The sequence below is a fragment of the Bos mutus genome, chromosome 14 (assembly GCF_027580195.1).
Source record: "Bos mutus isolate GX-2022 chromosome 14, NWIPB_WYAK_1.1, whole genome shotgun sequence".
Taxonomy (NCBI): domain Eukaryota; kingdom Metazoa; phylum Chordata; class Mammalia; order Artiodactyla; family Bovidae; genus Bos; species Bos mutus.
Window position 1 is genome coordinate 15,666,864 of NC_091630.1, and position 20,244 is coordinate 15,687,107.

The 20,244-nt window shown below is 46.5% G+C and overlaps 1 protein-coding gene and 1 non-coding gene across 4 annotated transcripts in view; one reads left to right on the plus strand and one right to left on the minus strand.

Moving 5' to 3' along the window:
- Positions 1-3,514: 3,514 nt before the first annotated feature.
- On the minus strand, positions 3,515-3,618 carry LOC138990829 (U6 spliceosomal RNA). Its single transcript, XR_011466942.1, has one exon. It is a non-coding gene; the product is annotated as a U6 spliceosomal RNA (small nuclear RNA).
- An 11,949-nt stretch (positions 3,619-15,567) lies between these two features.
- Positions 15,568-20,244, plus strand: part of MATN2 (matrilin 2) — a 173,147-nt gene continuing 168,470 nt past the window's right edge. For 2 of the 3 annotated variants that reach the window (XM_070383017.1, XM_070383018.1), the window contains exon 1: positions 15,568-15,815. The gene's annotated coding sequence lies outside the window, so the exon portion shown is untranslated. The remainder of the gene's footprint in view (positions 15,816-20,244) is intronic. The other variant, XM_070383016.1, reaches the window with a different exon arrangement.

A 20,244-nucleotide genomic window follows, 5' to 3' on the forward strand; every position in this document is an offset into this window, starting at 1 on the left:
TATTAATCAGCAGTACTCAGTAATACTCTCAAGAAATCATTTTTAGAGACAAAGCATTCAAGTTTTCTCCGTGGAGGGGATGTATTATATGTGAATCACTGGAGTCATCATTGGAGGAAAAAAATCCTGCTATACAAATGGATCTTTTATGAAAACACTATTTCCATTTGAAAAGATAATGTTAGCTTTTGCAGCCAATCTGGAAAACGACCTAAATATTGTGACTGTTAATATTGCCGCTGGTCATGTAGACAAAATTCTACATTCTGGTGGGGAGAGGGCAGGTGAGGTATAACACCAAAGGACAGCCAGTGTAAAGTGAGACATTTCAGTACCAGAAGTAGAACCCACTTCTGTAAAATGGGTTTTGGGCAGCTCACATGCATGTTCTAAAAGGGAAGGAGAAAAGGAGGCATTGCATAGATGTCTCCACACCCATGAAATTCACTTAAAGTGTTTTGCCTGCTGGCCAAGTTTTCTGCCAAATGACTGGTGTGTGGAAGCCAGCCAGGTCTACAACCTTCTGCTGAGAAGCCCATGCATGCCTGCTGCTGAGTCGTGTACAGAGACAGAAGAGAATCTATTGCCTGGCCAACCCTGGAGAAGTGACATCAAAGCAAAAGTCTTAGCTCTCTACCCGCATCGATACGACCCTAAGTAGAGGAAACGGCTGCTGCTTCAGAATGAAGAGTTTGGCTCAAAACAGCATGATGGACTACAGTTTTATTTATTTTATCCCATCCAAAACCTAACATACTTTTTTTTTTTTTAAACACATACTTTTAAAAAAACCATTAGCAGACTGATTAATGTTGAGGTTTGACAAAAAACAAAATTCTGTAAAGCAATTATCCTTCAATAAATTTTTAAGCCATTAACAACAAACACGATAAAACAAGTTTTTGCTTACTAAGTAAAATTTATTATCATGGGATCTTCTTCAGCTGAGCAAATAGAACATACATATTCCTTGGTGTTGGGCAAGTTGTCCAGGGTATATTGTTGCAGTAGAGAGAGTTTGGAGAGGAACTGTGTGACGGTGGGTAGATGGGCGTAATTAGCCAGCAGTGGGGGCCTCATTTCTCTTAGAAGAGCCTGGCAGTGAATGTACCATCAGATTGTCTGCTAGTCACGGTTCAGTTCTCTGGCATATCGAGTCCTGCTGTGAAGAAAGATAACCAACAACAGGTGCCAGATTCCTGGGACCCTAAGTTTGGGGCCTCCAATCTAGACCTAAAGAGCTGATAAGGCTCCCGTCTGTGGTCTCCACCTGAAAAATCCCTGGCTCTGGAAAGACTGGGAACACTGGGTCTGCTGTCTGCGTGACCCACCTGCAGAAAGGATGGTGTACTTTGTGTGTGTGTGTGGGGGGCCTTTGTGAGATGTCACGTTTCCCCCAGTATTCATTTTAGCTAAACAAATGTATCTTTATTTAACTATTTTACTTTCGCAAGAAAATTTCTTTAGTTCTTTTAAACGTTGGTTCAGTCGCTAAGTCGTGTCCAACTCTTTGCAACCTCATGGACTGCAGCATGCCAGGCTTCCCTGTCCTTCACTATCTCCTGGAGCTTGCTCAAACTCATGTCCATTGAGTCAGGGATGCCAACCAACCATCTCATCCTCTATCATCCCCTTCTCCTTTTGCCTTTAATCTTTCCCAGCATCAAGGTCTTTTCCAATGAGTCGGGTCTTCAGGTCATGTGGCCAAAGTATTGGAGCTTCAGCTTCAGCATCCAGTCCTTCCAGTGAATATTCAGGGTTGATTTCCTTTAGAACTGACTGGTTTGATTTCCTTGCTGTCCAAGCGACTCTCAAGAGTCTTCTCCAGCACCACTGTTAAAAAACATCAGTTCTTCAGCGCTCAGCCTTTATGGTCCAACTCTAACATCCATACATGACCACTGGAAAAACCATAGCTTTGACTATATGGACCTTTGTCAGCAAAGTGACGTCTCTGCTTTTTAATACAACACTGTCTAGGTTTTTCATAGCTTTTCTTCCAGGAAGCAAGCATCTTTTGTTGCTGCAGTCATGTTATGTCTTTTAAATTAAATCTTTCTTTCCTGCAGATTAGTGTTAGTCTCTCAGTCATGTCCGACTCTTTGCGACCCTGTGGACTACAGCCCACCAGGCTCCTTTGTCCTTGGGATTCTCCACGCAAGAGTAGATTGCCATTCCCTGCTCTAGAGGATCTTCCCAACCCAGGGATCGAACCTGGGTCTTCTGCATATTCCTGCATATGGTCCCCTGCAATAAATAATAATGGCAGCGCCAACCCTGCTTTTATCAACACTCCCAGTCTTCTCTTAATGACATCACGACATCAAATATTCACTGTGCCTGAGATGAAGCATTGTTTCCTCTTCCCCCAAATCTGCTCATGTTGACCCCTGTATCTGCTAGTGGTCTCCCCATCATTCCTGTCACCCCCAACTTGAGATCACAGGGCCTCTTTGCCTGTCCCTTTCTCCCTAATCAGCCCCCAGACCTGAGGCTTCTACCTTATCTGGCAGAATGACATTGACTACTGCCTGAACCTTTCTATGTGCCAGCCATGCTGCTAAGCACTTTACAGTTACTGTTTATCCTCATCTTACAGATGGAGAAACAGACTTTTAAAGGAAAATAACTGATCCCAAGTTTCCACAGTACGTGGCAGAGTCAGGATTTTGTTGCCAGTTGAGTCCAGTTGAGTCCATCTAAGCATCTATTTCATATCTTTGAGACATCAAGAATCTCAGAATTCTGTACCAGCCCTCTCGGTTCTTACTAACAAGGTTGATTGCTACTAACTGGAACAAAGACATTACAAGAAGGAAGGCAAGTCATGTAAAGCCATATGAAGTTTGTAAACTTGGGGTGGATTTTTTTACTTGAGGTTTGTATTACACAAGTAAAGCTGTCTATTTTCTATTTAATCAGGCTTAAGCATGTTCTGTGAATATCAGCTTTTAATTCTTATCATAAGGAAAGTGTTCAGCTAGGAAGAAAGATCAACTGAGGTGGGCCTTTGGGAGCAGTTAATTGTTTTAAGTGAGCGATTTCCTTTTGAGAACATTAGACACACTTTAAAATGCACTAGTTTATCTTTTTTTTAACTTCTTTGGCTGGGTCTTCGTTGCTGTGCATGGGCTTTCTCTAGTTGCAGTGAGTTGGCCTCACATTGTCGTGGCCCCTCTTGTTGCAGAGTACAGGTTCTAAGAGCACAGTCTTCAGTAGCTGTGTCTGGCTTAGTTGCTTCTCGGCATGTGGGGTCTACCTGGACCAGGGATCTAACCCATGTCCCCTGCATTGGCAGATGAATTCTTTTTTTCTTTTTTTTTAATTGAAGGATAATTGCTTTACAGAATTTTGTTGTTTTCTATCAAACCTCAACATGAATCAGTCATCGGTATACATATATACCCCCTCCCTTTTGAACCTCCCTTCCACCTCCCTCCCCATCCCGCCCCTCTAGGTTGATACAGAGCCCGTTTGAGTTTCCTGAGCCAGCAAATTCCCATTGGTGATCTATTAAAATATGGAACGCATCATGAATTTGCATGTCATCCTTGCACAGGGGCCATGCTAATCTCTGTATCGTTCCAATTTTAGTCTATGTGCTGCCCAAGCGAGCACTGGCAGGTGAATTCTCAACCACTGGACCGCCAGGGAAGTTCCTGGACTGATTTATCTTTCAAGAAGACTGTGTGCAATAACGTTCCAAGCATAAGTGAGTAGATTAGTGATGTAATGTGTTTACATTATCTTGGAGGAATAATTGGGGCCTTGAGACCCAACTCTCTTTCCTTCCCTGCCTGCCCCAGAAAACCTCTCTCACAGGGTCTGTTTCCACATTTGCCAAACAGAGGGAGAATATAGCCCTCTCCCACGAAACTCTAGGTTTTCCTCCGCCCTGTGAGGTTAATACACTAAATCATCTGTGTCCCTGAGAACCAGCTTCCTTGAACATCTTAGGAGTGAATCCAGGCCTGACTCTGCCATCAGTAAACTTGTGCATTTAAAAATAAAATTACATAAGGGAGTTTCCTGGTGGTCCAGTGGTCAGGATTTAGCACTTTCACTGCAGTGGCCCAGCTCAAGGAAGATCCCACAAGGCGGAAAGAAAATTGTATAAGTAATATATTGCAAGAAAAAATAGAAAATAAAACCAATAATTTATCCTTTGGGTCTCATCTTGAATGTCACTGCCTTCTAGAAGCCTTCTGTGACCCTCTAGTCTGGGAGGGATTCGTTTTCTGTTCTGCCATAGCATAACATGGGCATCCCTGATAGCTCAGTTGGTAAAGAAATCGTGTGCAATGCAGGAGACCCCGGTTCAATTCCTGGGCTGGGAAGACCCACTGGAGAAGGGTGAGCTACCCACTCCAGTATTCTTGGGCTTCCCTGGTGACTCAGCTGGTAAAGAATTGCCTGCAATGTTGGAGACCTGGGTTCGATCCCTGGGTTGGGAAGATCCCCTGGAGAAGGGAAAGGCTACCCACTCCAGTATTCTGGCCTGGAGAATTCCATGGACTGTATAGTCCATGGGGTCGCAAAGAGTCAGACACGACTGAGGGACTTTCACTTTCATACATAACATACCATAGCATCCCAGTCAAGGCACACCTTACATTCTGGTTCCTGTCACCTTTCTCATCTGTCCTCTCCCAGTAGATTAGAAACTGTGTCTATGTTCCTTAGTGTTCTGTCCCCAGCGCCTGGCATTTGTTTGGCAGATAGAAGAAGCTCAAACATAGTCACTAGAATAAGAATAGAATAAGCATAGGAGAGCAAGTAAAACCATCTGTAACCCCACCCATGGTGATTGTGACAAATTCTTAACAATTCAGGGGGACTCAAGCTCCACCTGGAAAATCCCATGGATGGAGGAGCCTGGTGGGCTGCAGTCCATGGGGTCACTAAGAGTCGGACACGACTGAGCAACTTCACTTTGACTTTTCACTTTCATGCATTGGAGAAGGAAATGGCAACCCACTCCAGGGTTCTTGTCTGGAGAGTCCCAGGGACCGGGGAGCCTGGTGGGCTGCCGTCTATGGGGTCGCACAGGGTCGGACATGACTGAAGCGACTTAGCAGCAGCAGCAGCAAGCTCCACAGAGACTACTTTTTTCCAGAAAAGACCCCTGGGGGAATAAAAAGACCTCATTCCTGTAGACAGTAGGAGGGAACAAAGAGAGGTCTCTCCACAGACCCTACCAGTGTGTTTACTGTGGGTTGGGAGTGGGGTGGCATCTCAACCTCTAGAAGTCGTAGAGGTGATGGGCAAAACCCAGCAACACAGAAATAGAAGGACTGATCTCTCAAGAAAGATTAAAGGACAGCTGAGATGAGGGGATAGATGACGCCCTGCTGCAGTTCACATTCAAAGGGGAAATGGCATTCTTAGCTCTATGCTTGTGATCGAGTTCTTTTGTGTGAATTTAATGCAGGAGGGCTCTGAATGAAACATTAAATCACTAGATGTGTGGCTCCCTTGAACTTGCTCCTTTCTCTTTCCTAGTAGATTAGTGTATTGTTGGAACAATGAATAACCAAGTCTGAGACCCTCTGGAACTCTGAGGACTTGGGGACATGAGGGAAAATTCCGAACAGCCAACTTGCAACTCAAGTCCAGCTGATACGTTCTACTTCCCGGGCACTTCAGATTTAAATAAAACCCCTGAAGGCCTGTGTGTGATAGAGCATGTTTGTCTTTCGGCCTTTACAAGAGTAGTCTCAAGATCCCATCAGGAAAGCCTTGTGCATTTCCCTGTGGCGGGGACCACCAACACTAGCCCAGAAGTCCCCGCCAGCTGGCAAGTCCTGCGGTGGAAAACAGTAATCAGAGGAGGAGTCCAGACTCCAGCACCGGTGTGTGAGAACACAGGAATAGGAGCTGAGGAACGGGGCAAGAGGCCCTTCCTGCCCATGTGCGACAGACCTGCTTCCAGGAGGGAGAGCTTTCCGAGAGGGGTGTGCAAACAAGGAAGAGGAGCAGTCTGTTTCAAAAAGAGATGAAAACGTGCAAAACACTCTCTGACATACATCACAGCAGGATCCTCTATGACCCACCTCCCAGAATATTGGAAATAAAAGCAAAAATAAACAAATGGGACCTAATTAAACTTAAAAGCTTCTGCACATCAAAGGAAACTATTAGCAAGGTGAAAAGACAGCCTTCAGAATGGGAGAAAATAATAGCAAATGAAGCAACTGACAAACAACTAATCTCAAAAATATACAAGCAACTCCTACAGCTCAACTCCAGAAAAATAAATGACCCAATCAAAAAATGGGCCAAAGATCTAAATAGACATTTCTCCAAAGAAGACATACAGATGGCTAACAAACACTTGAAAAGATGTTCAACATCACTCTTTATCAGAGAAATGCAAATCAAAACCACTATGAGGTACCATTTCACACCAGTCAGAATGGCTGCGATCCAAAAGTCTACAAATAATAAATGTTGGAGAGGGTGTGGAGAAAAGGGAACCCTCTTGCACTGTTGGTGGGAATGCAAATTAGTACAGCCACTATGGAGAACAGTGTGGAGATTCCTAAAAAACTGGAAATAGAACTGCCTTATGATCCAGCAATCCCACTGCTGGGCATACACACTGAGGAAACCAGAAGGGAAAGAGACACGTGTACCCCAATGTTCATCGCAGCACTGTTTATAATAGCTAGGACATGGAAGCAACCTAGATGTCCATCAGCAGATGAATGGATAAGAAAGCTGTGGTACATATACACAATGGAGTATTACTCAGCCATTAAAAAGAATACATTTGAATCAGTTCTAATGAGGTGGATGAAACTGGAGTCTATTATACAGAGTGAAGTAAGCCAGAAGGAAAAACATAAATACAGTATACTAACGCATGTATATGGAATTTAGAAAGATGGTAACGATAACCCTGTATGCGAGACAGCAAAAGAGACACTGATGTATAGAACAGTCTTATGGACTCTGTGGGAGAGGGTGGGAAGATTTGGGAGAATGTCATTGAAACATGTGAAATGTCATGTATGAAACGAGATGCCAGTCCAGGTTCAGTGCACGATGCTGGATGCTTGGGGCTGGTGCGCTGGGAAGGCCCAGGGGATGGTATGGGGAGGTTGGGAGGAGGAGGGTTCAGGATGGGGAGCATGTGATTTTTTTTTAAAAATAAAATTAAAAAAAAAAAAGAAAAAGAAAAAAAAAAAAGAAAAACGTGTTTATGTGAGGACCCAGAATTAAAACCTACCATCTCCCCATAAACCCACACTTTATTAAGATGCAGTTCACATGCCATAGAATTGCACGACTTAATGATTTCTTAATATTATCCAGTCATGCAACCATCGCTACAATCAACTTTAGAACATTCCCATTACCCTTCAGAGAAACTTCTCATGTATAAAGAATCACTCCCCTTTCTTCCCCCAAACTTCTCACCTCAAGGCAACCACTAATTTACTTTCTGTTCTGATGGATTTTCCCTGTTCTGGACATGGAATCATACAGCGTGCAGTTTTGGGTGATCTAGCTCTCACTTAGCTATGCTGTTTTCTAGATGTATCCATCGTGGTAGCACATATCAGCATCTCAGTCCTGTTTATTGCCAAATAATGTTCCATTTTAGTTATCCATTCATCAGTTGGTGCACATGAAGGCTGTTCTCACTTTTTGGCTATTATGAATAATGCTGCTAGGAACATGTGTGTACAAGATTCTGTATAGACATATGCTTTCTCTCTCCTACATACCTAGGAGTAGAATTGCTGGATCTTACAGTAACTATATGCTTAATTTTTGGAGAAGCTGCCAAATTGTTTCCCACAGTGCTTGCTCCATTTCATGTTTTTACCAGCAGTGTTACTAGGGTACCAGTTTGTCCAAATCCTTGCCAACACTTGTTTTTGCTCATCTTTTTTTTTTTATAACAGTCATCCTCATGGGTGTGAAGTGATGTCTTGTAGTTTGGTTTTTCACTTTTGTTTTTTGACTGCACTGCGTGGCATTTGAGATCTTAGTTCCCAGGCCAGGAGTTGAACCTGTGCCCCCTGCAGTAGAAGCACAGAGTCTTCACCACTGGATCATTAGGGAAATCCTTTGTGTTTCTTTCTTTTAATTAGAGTATAATTGCTTTGCAGTGTTGTGTTAGTTTCTGCTGTACAGCAAGGTGAATCGTGTACACGTGTATACATGTATCCCCTCCCTCAGCGCCCCTCCCACCCCCTAGGTCATCACAGAGCACTGAGTTGAGCTCCCTGTGCTGTATAGAGGCTTTCCACTAGCTGTTTTACACATGGTAGGGTATATATGTCAGTCCTAATCTCCCAATTTGTCCTCCCCTCCTGCATCCATATGTTTGTTCTCTGTGTCCATGTCTCTATTCCTGTACGGCAGGAATAGGTTCATCTGCATCATCTGAACCTGCATCATCATCACCATCTGAACCTTGTATAGGTTCATCTGCATCATTTTTTTAGATTTCACATGTATGCATTAATATACAATATTTGCTTTTCTGACTTAATTCATTCTGTGTGACAGACTCTAGGTCCATCTACATCACTACAAATGACCCAATTTCATCCCTTTTTATGGCTAAGTAATATTTGCACGTGAGTTTGAGTGAACTCCGGGAGTTGGTGATGGACAGGGAGGCCTGGCGTGCTGCAATTCATGGGGTCGCAAAGAGTCGGACACGACTGAGCGACTGAACTGAACTGAACTGAATATTCCATTATATATACGCACCATGCCTTTTTTATCCATTCATCTGTTGATAGACCTTTAGGTTGCTTCCATGTCCTGGCTATGGTAAATAGTGCTTCAGTGAACATTGGGGTGCATGTGTATTTTTGGATTATGCTTTTTTTCAGGGTATATGCCCAGCAGCAGGATCGCTGGGTTGTGTGGCAGTTCCCCATTCACATTCCCACCTACAGAGGAAGAGTGTTCTTGTTTCTCCACGCCCTCTCAGCATTTACTGGTTGTGGATTTTCTGATGATGGCCATTCTGACTGATGAAAACAAATCTAGGGGTTTCTCTGGCAATCCAGTGGTTCCCTGGCGCCTCAGCTGGTACAGAATCCACCTGCAATGCTGGAGACCTGGGTTCGATCCCTGCGATCCCCTGGAGAAGGGAATGGCTACCTGCTCCAGTATTCTGGCCTGGAGAGAACTCCATGGACTATTCTATGGGGTCACAAAGAGTTGGACATGACTAAGTGAATTTCGCTTTCGCTTTCGCTTTCATTCTGACCAGTGTGAGGTGACACTTCATTGTAGTTTTGGTTTGGATTTCTCTAGTAATTAATGATGTTGAGCATCTTTTCATGTGCTTTTTGGCCATCCGTATGTCATCTTTGGAGAAATGTCTATTTAGATCTTTCACCCATTTTTTGATTGGGTCATTTGTTTTCTTTTGATGTCTCTTGTGGTTTTGATTTGCATTTCTGTGATGGCAAATATTGTTAAGCATCTTTTCACTTGCTTATTGGTTATCTGAATATCTTCTTTGTAGAAATGTTTATTCAGAAACCTTGTCTATTTATTCACGTAAGTTGTTGAATTTAATTTAGAGTCCTTTACTATTCTATATACAAGTCTCTTATCAGTCTATGATTAACAAAAAATTTTCCTTCATTCTTTTCAAAAAATTTCCCCCAGTCTTTTCTTGACAGTGTCCACTGAGGTACAAAATTTTTAATTCTGATCAACACCAATTTAACTATTTTCCTTTTGTCATTGTGCTTTCAAAGTCATATCCAAGAAAGCATTGCCTAGTACAAGGTCATGAGGATTTACTTCAGTGTTTTCTTCTGAGAGGTTAATAGCTTTAGCTCTTATGTCTTTGATCCATTTTGAATCAATTTTTGTATGTGGTATGAGGTCAGGGTCCAAGTTAATTCTTATCCGTGTGTCTATCCAGTTGTTCCAGCACCAGTTGAAATTCTTTCCCCCATTAAATGGTCTTGGCACCTTTGTTGAAAATCAATGACCTGTGAATGTGAAGGCTTATTTTTAAACTCTCAGTTCTAGTTCAGTTGATTTTATGTCTGTTTTATGCAAGTACTGCGTTCCTTTGATTACTGCAGCTTTGTAGTGAGTTTTGAAATTAGGGATCGTGGACGCTCCTGCTTTGTTCTCTTTCAAGATTATTTTGGCGACTCTGGGTCTCTTGAATTTCCATATGAACTTTGGCATCAGCTCATTAATTTCTGTAAAGAAGCCAGCTGGGATTTTTGATAAGGATTGTGTTGATTCTGTAGGTCAGTTAAGGGAATATTCCATCTAAACAATACCAGAGCTTTCAATCTATGAATATGGGATGTCTTCCCACTTGTTTAATATCCTTTCAATTTCTTTCAACAATATTTTGTAATTTTCAGAGTATAGGTTTTGTACTTCTTTTGTTAAATCCTTTTCTAAGTGACTTATTCTTTTTGACGCTATTTTCAGTGGAATTGTTTTAATTTCATTTTCAGATTGCATAGAAATATAATTGATTTTTGTCTATTGATCTTGTATCCTGCAACCTTGCTGAACTACTTCCTTAGCTCTAATACTTTTTTAGTAGATTCTTTAGGATTTCTACCTACCAGATTGGGCTTCCCTGGTGGCTTATTGGTAAAGAATCCACCCACCAATGCAGGAGACACGGGTTCAGTTCCTGGGTCGGGAAGAACCCCTGGAGAGGAAATGGCAACCCACTCCAGTATTCTTGCCTAGAGAATTCCATGGACAGAAGAGCCTGGTGGGCTACAGTGCATGAAGTCACAAAAGAGTCGGACACAACTGAGCGACTAAACCACTACCACCTACCAGATCATGTCTTCTGCAAATATAGTCTTACTTTTTTCTTTCCAAGCTGGGTACCTTTTATTGCATTCTCTTGCCTTGGCTAGAACATCTAGTCTAGTGCTGAACAGAAGTGGTGAGACAGCATGTCTTTGTCTTGTTCCTATCCCAGAGGAAAAGTTTTCAGTATGTTAGTTGTGGATTTTTTGCAGATGTTCTTTACTAGATCGAAGAAGTCTCCATATACTTCTAGTTTGTTGGGTGTTTCTATCATGAAGGAGTGTTGAATTCTATCAAACACTTTCCCAGCATCTACTGAGATCGTGTGGTTTTGGTCTTTTATTCTGTTGATGTGGTGTGGTACACTGACTGATTTTCAGAAATTTGTCTAACATATTCTCTGCTCCGTGGTAGTCTGGAGTTAGTGGTGAAGCAGTGTTAGTCTGTGCCCTCTCATTAGGCCTGGCCAGAATGCCGAGCTGTCTTAGAACTTTTGCTTTAACTAAAAGAAAATTTCAGTTCTTTTGCACTTTGGTTATTGCATCTTCTTTTCAACATCTTTTTGTTCACAGATAGTGTTCATGTAGCCAGTAATGTTCTGGCACTTTCTGTACTTGGGAATTGCTTTGTCAATTCTTGCTTTAAATGAGACAAGACATTTCCATTGCTTCTTTTCAGAGTGTGCTCTACCAACAAAATATTGTTCACTTTATTGCATTACATCTTATTTTTCTCCATCATATGATTTATTGTGGCTCTCAGGAGTTCACTGCCTTATTCCTTATTCTTTCCACTGGACCATCTGTAGTGTTTCCCCTTCTGTTGGACGCCGGTAATAACTGTGTCCCAGTTATTTTCTCCAGCAAGACAGAAAGTAGAAAAGTTCTGACTTCTGATATTTTTGTTATTCTTGAGTTTATTGAGTTCTGCCAGCACGCTGGAGGATTTTATAGGACAGATACACATCCTCATTGCCCAAGTCTCCTGCAGTCTGATTTAACACCAGGCAACCAATGCAGACAGAGACTCAGCAATGGCAAAAGGTGAGAAGGCAGTTAGCTGAGTGTCACAGACACGAGGCTATTGGCTTCTAATAGCAGACTGCTTTGTGCCAATTCCTGGGCTTCAGGAGGAAAGAGGCAGCAATCTGTGTTGCCGAGAGATGCTTCCACGCACAGCAGGTCCATCCTCCACTTCAAAAGTGGAAACTAGTCTCCAGGGAGACGGGCAACATTTCAGCCTTGTCAGTATCCAAGAACACAAGTCAGATTTCCACTCAATCTTGCCCAAGTTTTAAGGCTCCCCAGTCCAGAGATAGTCCATCTTCCTATCTCATTTTTGATAAGCAGCCTTATCAGCCCAATTTCACAAAAGACTACTCTAAACTTCAGGTTAAAGCCATAGCAGCCCAGTCTCTTCCACAGCATGGCCTAGGGAAGATGGTAAACAAGCTAAAGAGGGCCTGGTCCCTGCCTTCTGGAGCCCCTGGTCCAAGTTCAAGGTCACAGCAACTCATTGGAGTCCACTTTCCAAGGTGGGATATGTTTATTTAGAAATCATTTCACTTGGGGTGATGGTGCCATTAGCCAGCCTGTCCTCAAGGGGACCCTCTGACATGGAACCTGCTGTCCATGTTGAGGGGCATCTGGAAGGAAGGCACGCCACCCCCCCCGCCCCCCGCCAGGTGTGAGGGTGGCTCACCCAACGCTGGAGTGGAAACCCAGCCACTGCGTCTGCAGTGCTCCGCTCTCTCCCTTCTCTCCTGCTCTGACCAGTCGGCAGGTGGCCCAAAGGAGGGAAGGCTCCTCTCCAGGTGAGACGTCCTGCCCTTCTACTTGAGTGGGATGGGGACGACCTCCACCAGTTTACACAGGACTCACACATCAGGCCCCTTCGTGGATCACAGCTTTGTCATGGCAAAGGGGCTTGCATAACTCAATGAAGCTATGAGCCATGCCATGCAGGACCACTCAAGACGGATGTGTCATAGTGGAGGGTTCTGACAAAACGTCGTCCATTGGAGGAGGGATTGGCAAAGCACTCCAGCATTCTTGCCTGGAAGATTGCATGGACAGAGGAGCCTGGCATGCTACAGTCCGTGGGGTCGTGAAGAGTTCGACATGACTGAGCACACACACCCATCAACAGTCTCCTAGAGAAACACAGGGCAAGTGAGGTGACATCGAAGTTCTAGGTTCCTCTTCGTGTTCTGCAGAGCTTGCCTGGTATGACTCTATCTTGTCAACAAAAGCGATGTTTCTATTATCAATAAGGAAAAAAAAATCAGTACAAGATTTATTTTAGGCTGCGAGTTCTGTGAGCCAACCTGTCTGCTCTTTGTTTGCTTATGTGCTGGTCCTCTTCTGTTTGGTAGTCTCATTTTAATCTGCCCTCTAGGAAGGATTCTAATGCAACGTAAAACAAAAAGTTCTACTGTTTACAAGGAACAAATGAAACGGGCAAAGTTTGTATTTGAGGCTCTTCATGAACGTGAGGTCTGGGTCAAACGACTGCCCTCCCACCCCCATCCTTACTCTACAATAGACCCCCCTGCCAGAGACAGAGAAGTGAGTTGAACCCAGTATAGCTATCAAGGGGTAAGTCGTTTCAACAGTTACAGATTCTAACTAACTCAAGAGACCCGAGATCCTACACACCCCCGTTCCTGTCTGCTTGTGTGAGTGCCCAGGTAAGACCTGGAATCATAGCCCCATACTTTTTATGAATAAGGCTCTCTGCACTAAGCCAGTAGTAGAGCCTCTGGGAGAAAAGGCAAGTTTGGACTTTGCCTAGCAGCCTTTATTATTGTCAAATTGCATTCACCCCCAAAGGTAACTGAGAAACGAACACCATTGTTTTATTCTGACGATATTTCAGGATACTGAACTCACTTTTGCTTCTCTTTTTTTTTTTTTTTTCTGGCAGACCTGAAGATCATTTCACAAGGTAGAACAGCTCACTGACCTATTTGACTTGGCCCTACGCATACTTTGTACAGAGACTTCTGGGGAATTCTTATAGAACTCCCTGGGGCAAAACATCCATCTTAGTTGGCATATACCAGAATCACTGAAGTCTTTTACTAAATTACAATTCGTTAACATTTGGAAGGATTTCGGAATTGCTATTGTTTCCCTGGTAAGTTACTGGATCATACTGGTGTCTTGGAATAAGGCAACGCATTTAAACTGTAAGTTTCCATAAACTGTAACTCAACTTCCCCAGCTCCTAAGGGATTTTCACTGGCTCAGACTCAGGAAGAATTTTCATTTGTGGGATCCAAGACTTCAGAGACCAAACATTTCCTGAAGGCTTTCCTCTGCTTTCCGACCTCCACCTACCTCCTCCCAAAGACATACAAAGAAACTATTTCTGATCAGTGCAGGCAAGAGTGCCCAGTGTGCCTAAGGTACAGGGTAAGGGAACAGAAATCCAGTGTTCTTTCTTGGCTTCATGACACCACTGAGCTGCCTCGATGGCTTGAGTATGTTGACCCCTTGCCTTATGGCTAGAATTTTAATTACCCATCTGGAGCTTTCCTGAAGAATTGCTTTTGTACCTGTTTTTTTATTCATATTCCAGAAACCAAATCATCAAATAAGAGTGATGGCTCGGTGTCAGGCAGCTAAGAGTACTTAAATGATCAGACTCTAGCACCAGACGTTTTGAAACTTGTTAATACTACTACCTCTCCCCCATAGCTTGTTAAAACCTGAACTGAGTGGCTGGGTTAATGGTTTGGGGTTATAATTTTGGTGTGATTATTAGAAGATGCCCTGGCCTGTTGGCTTCCCTGGTGGCTCAGACAGTAAAGACTGCCTGCAAGTCGGGAGACCCAGGTTCGATCCCTGGGTTGGGAAGATCCCCTGGAGAAGGAAATGGCAACCCACTCCAGTATGCTTGCCTGGAGAATTCCATGGACAGAGGAGCCTGACAGGCTCCAGTCCACGGGGTCGAAAAGAGTCGGGACAACTAACACACTAGCTTGTTGTATAGACCCCCACTCACCCCAGCTGGCCAGAAGCAGGGAGAGCTGGCCAGAAGCAGGGAGAGCTGACAGACTGGCGGTGCCAGACCCTTTCCCTGCCACTGACCAGCCCTGTCTCCTGCATCCCTCCAAAATCCCCCGGGGGACCTCTAAGGTCCTGTTCCCCTCACTTTACCAAACTGCAAACATCTTTGCCTATAATTTCAAAAGTCTGGCCTAGACCAGACCTTCTCTGCTCCTTCAGGGTGGGAACCTGTTTCCCTTCCCTCCTGGCATCCTGACTCCCCCCCCCACAACCCGGGGGCCTGGTCCCTGCCAGTGGACGCTCTTTTAATAGGAACTGGCAGCGGTGCTCTGGGCACTGCCAAGACAGCTCCTGGCACTTGTCACCAATTACCCCAATTCTCGCCACTTTCTACTTCATCGTCGTCGACGAACGACCGATCATGCCCCTCGGTTCAGGACACGGGACCCTATCACGCCTGCCTTCCTCCAGGAGATGCTCTCCATCGCACCGCCCCAGCCCCCACGCCCCCCACCCCCCCCAGCCAAGCCCCCAAAGCTCCTAGTTGTTCCCGAGCCCGCGGCTCCCGACCCCGGGAGTCAGATCCTCCCCTGGGCTCGCGCAGAGCGAGGTGGCAGCAGGCAGGACGCGCGGCCAGGGCGCCCGGTTCCCGGGGCTGCCTTCGGAGTGGGGCGGTCCTCGCGCCGCTCCCTCTCCGCGCCCGCCCCGTCCCCAAAGAGGACACCCCTCCTCCCGCCGGCCCTCTCCCCACCCTCGGCGGCGCCGCCTCCCCCGCCCGCCCGCGCTGGCCCCGAGCCGTCCCGGCAGCCAGCGAGCGAAGGGAGCGCTCTGGGATGGGACTTGGAGGAAGCGGCCAAGGAGGAGACAGCGGCAGCGCCTCGGGCTTCTTCCCCGGCTCCCACGAGCGGTCTCCCCGAGGAGAGCCGTGGCTCTCGGAGCGGCGACGAGGCCAGCGAGGAAGACCCGGGCGGCTGCGCCCCTGTCTCGCTTCCTAGGCGCCGGCGGCGGCGGCAGCGGCGGCTGCAGGTGAGCGGGGCGCGCTCTCCCCGGGGCCCCTGCCTCGCCCCGCGGCCCCGAGGCGCGGACGACCGACCGACCCCTACCGACCGACAGACGGACAGATAGGCAGGGCTTAGGCACCCACGCACGCGGGCGCTGCCCCCAGGCTGGCGCCCCGGCCTCCGCCGCTCCGCGCGGCCCCCGCCGCCAGGCGCCCCCAGACCACCACCTCTAGCCCCAGGCTCGTGGCTCCCGACCCCTCCGGGCAGGCAGAGCCCGAGAGCGACGGCGGCACTGCGGGACCCCAGGCTGGGGGTAGTCGGGCCGCCGCGGCCGGGCGAGCTCCGCGCGCGCTCCCCGCGCCGCCGGGCGCACAGCGCGGTAGCCACCCCGTGGGGTCCCGTGGGGGCGCTGTGCCTCGCCGCCGGGACGCCCGGACCCGGGCTCCGCCGAACCCCGGAAAAGGCAGACTTAAGGAGCGCGGATCTGCGGCGATTCCCGTTCGGCTGGCGAGCGGATCGATTCCGACTCCCCACCTCGGCGGGCTTGGTCTTTTCATGCCTGTGTCATCAGCATTTTGTTCTTGGTTTTCTATGGAGCTAAAGCTCCAGCTTCCTTACGTGGTGGAGAAAGGAAAGAAAGGTGAGGGCATTTGTGGTCATTGCTAGAAACCCCCAGGATAGTATGGAGAGAGGAGAGAAAAAATGAGGGAACACCCCCACCCCTCTCGTTAAGGTCTCCGGGACTGGACTCACAGGAAGATAGCTCCTCGGGAATACACTCATGGCCCTGAGCAAACCCGAAATGACCGAGTTCCAGATAGTCATAAATCAGGGAGCTGGGCCGTGTCTGCACCAAGTGCATTTAATTGGCTTCCAGCAGCGGGGCAGCCAAGAGACCAGCAAAAGGCTGCAGGGGGGTGGGGGTGGGGGGCATGGTCAAGACCAGAGACTCTGGGTTGGCCTGCTGAGGTTCAGACCCTGGCTGTGAGCGGAGCTTACAGGTTGGTAACCTTGGAGTTACCCAACTACTCTGTGCCTCACTTTCTTCATCTGTCTAATGGGATGATCATACCTACAGGGCAGTGAGGATTAAATTCAAGTGCTTACAACCGTTCCAGGCATCTTAAGACTAGTTCCATGACCTGACTCTCCAGAAGAGCAAGGAATTTTTTTCTAGGAACACAGTCACCTCCTCTCCAACTGAGGAAGCTAGGCTCTGAGTGGATACCTGAGGCTGGCAGATGATCCGCATGTATTTAACTGCAATTTTGTACTCAGGAGCACGCCTGCACAGTTCTCCCTGCCTGCTTCCAACTGGACAGCCTCAGAAAATCATATTGCTGTTCCAAGATGGGTTTATGGTCTGGAAAGTTTCCTTTCAAACCCGGAAGCTCAATCCCTTGGAATTCCCTGTTGAGACTGCAGATAGATATCTGTGGTTCTTCACCTCTGTTTCCCCATCTGCCCCCGCCTTTTTTTTTTTTTTTTTTGCTGCCAATAGAATTCAGGCAGGCCGCTCTTCTCTAAGAATCCAGGGTCCCTGGCTCTAGAGTCCAGTGCCCCTGGAGGCACTGAGGCTGGAGCTCACTGACCAGAGGTGCAGAGCCCACCTCGGAGATCCCCTCAGATGGCTGCCATGCTCTGAGCTCCACCGTCACCACGTATCTCTGTTCAACAAGAGGTAGTTGAAATGAGGCTGAAGACTTAAAGAAGAGGGAACCAAACATTGCTTCTTCTTCTTTTTTAAATTTATTTGTTTGGGGCTGTGCTGGGTCTTTGTTGCTGCAAGGGCTTTTTTCTAGTTGGGGAGAGCAGGGCCTACTCTAGCTGTGGTGCACGAACTTCTCACTGTTGGCTTCTCTTGTTGTGGAGCGTGGACTCTAGGCATTCAGGCTTCAGTAGCTGCAGCTCCCTGGCTCTGGGGCTCAGGCTCAGTAGTTGTGGCCCATGGGCTTCCTTGCTCCATGACATGTGGGATCTTCCCAGATCAGGGATCGAACCCGTGCCTGTGCTGCCTGCATCGGCAGGCAGATTCATTACCACTGAGCCACCAGGGAAACCCCGAAGATTGCTTCTCGAAAGATAGAGAAGGAAGAAGAGGATCATTGAAGGTTCTAGAAAGAAATACCCCATTTTTCCTAGAATCAGCTCTGGTGGGGGCCTAAGAGAAGGCAAGGAGTGAGGAGGGGCGGGAATGAAGGAGGGGCAGAGACAGGTGGTGAGGGAGCACCAGGAGGGTCAACGCTGGCCTGCAGGGGCGCTGGGCGTGAGGCTGGGTGGGCAGTGAGGGGGACACGCTGGGGCTCAGGGCTGAGCCGCTGTTTGAGAGCAGCCGAGGGCACAGGAGTCTCTGATGCTTTCGCTGGGACGGGACTAGCGGCCTCTGGTTTTCAGGTTTTTAGCATGTGCATTTGAGAGAGTCCTTTCCTAGGACTCCCTGTTTTTAGGGAAACTCTGGAGGACTCCTCTGTTTGTAACACGTGGGAATAAGTCAGGAGGGTCAGAAAAAGAGGGTGCGGAAGTGCCAATGAGAGAGTGGAGGCTATCTTCGCTGTTGCTAGTAAACAGGGCCAGGGAGGCCCTTCCAAAGGACCGGTTGCCACTTGGAGCTCCAGCCATGAGGTCATCTTTGAACCTGCCATGTGGCTCGGCAGACAGCCACTGCTGCCTTACCCGGCAGGACCCTGAAGGGGACTCGGAGAGAGAGAAGGGCAGGTCTGCGCTCCATCCCAGAGGTCTTGGTTGTTGGCGGTAATGATGCAGACAGTGATGAGAGGTTGTGGGGTGTGACCTTGATCTTGGCGCCTGAGAGACTGAGGTTCCAGTCTCAGACCTGCCACTCATTACTTGCAGGGATTGTGAAGAGTTACTGAGACTTCCTGCCTCAGTTTCCTCATCTGTAAATGGGAACAGGACTGTTGGGAGAATTAAATTAGTTAACGCAGATAAAAATGCTTAGTGTAATACCTAGCTCAGAGTCAGTGCTCAATATTAATTACCTATGATTATTGTTATCTGAGCCTCAGTTATGTCATCCATCAAATGGGATGATGCCATCTGTGTCATAGTGTTGTCATAACAGTTAAATGAGTTAATTAACTGTGAATGAATCTGCCAGTGGGTAGTATGTGATAATGCTCAGAGTGAACTGATTGAAAATAAGATTTATACCAAACTATCTGCATGGAAAAGCAGTGGTTGAGTAGGTGAACTAGCTAACATTTTTCAAAGGTTCTTTTAAGAGTCTTGTCAGAGAAAACTTTACCGCTGGGGGCTGTGGCTCACTCCCCACTGGAATACCCCACTGCTATTTTAGGTTACTGTACCAGTTTCTTATTGCTGCTGTAACATATTACTACAAACTTAGTGCTTAAAGCAGCACAGATTTATTGTCCTTCAGTTCTGCAGGTCAGAAGTCTGAAATGGGTCTCACTGGGCTAACATCAAGGTGTCGGCAAGGCTGTGTTCCCTCTGGAGGCTCCGGGGGAAATCTGTTCTCTTGCCTTTTCTGGCTTCTGAAAGCTGCCTGTGTTTCTTGGCTCCTGGACTTTTGTTCCATCTTCGAAGCATAGCAGCTTCCAGTTCTCCCCTTCCTTCCCCCTTCTCCCCACCTCCTCTCCATCCCCACTTCTCTCTCTTATAAAGACCCTTGTGCTTACTTGGGGCCGACTTGGATAATCCAGGCTACTTTCTCCATCTCGATATCCTTAGTTTAATCACATCTACAAAATCCCTTTTGCCACAAAAGGCAAAAACATATTCACAGATTCTGGGATGATTAGGTCATAGACATCTTTGGGGGCATTATTCTAATAAACAGTTACTATTAGAGAAAATGATGTCGATCAAAGGATTTTATCTCATTTCTGTTTAGGGCTCATCCCGGCACCTTCCCAGTTAGGTGAGTTTGTTTTCACTTGTCTAAAAGATGAGACGCTCAAGACCACCGGGGTCAAGGCTAAGGGTCAAATCTTTTGCGAGCCCTGGGTTTCTTCAAACGCAATTCTCAAGTTACTACTTTCAGTTTCTGCCTTTCTGTGACAAACCTTAACACCGGCCCCTCAGAATGGTCTCCTTTTCTCCATCAACAGTGTCTTCTGATTTTTCTAATCCCTCTCCTTCTCCATTTCAGTGAAACAGAAAGAATGCCCCCATCCCCAAGATCTCCTCTGAGAATATCACCACCTTTCTGAGATTCCCTAGACAATGTCTGTATTAGTTTTCCATTGATGCTGTAGTAACTTTCCACAGACTCAGAGACATAAAACAAGTTTATGCAACCTGTATGTCCACTGACAGGTGAATGGATAAAGAAGATGTAGTATATCTAGCTGAATTACTCAGCTATAAAAAAGAATGAAATAATGCCAATTTCAGCATCATGGATGGACCTAGGGATTATCATACTAAGTGAAGTAAGTCAGACAGGGACAAATATCATATGACATCACTTA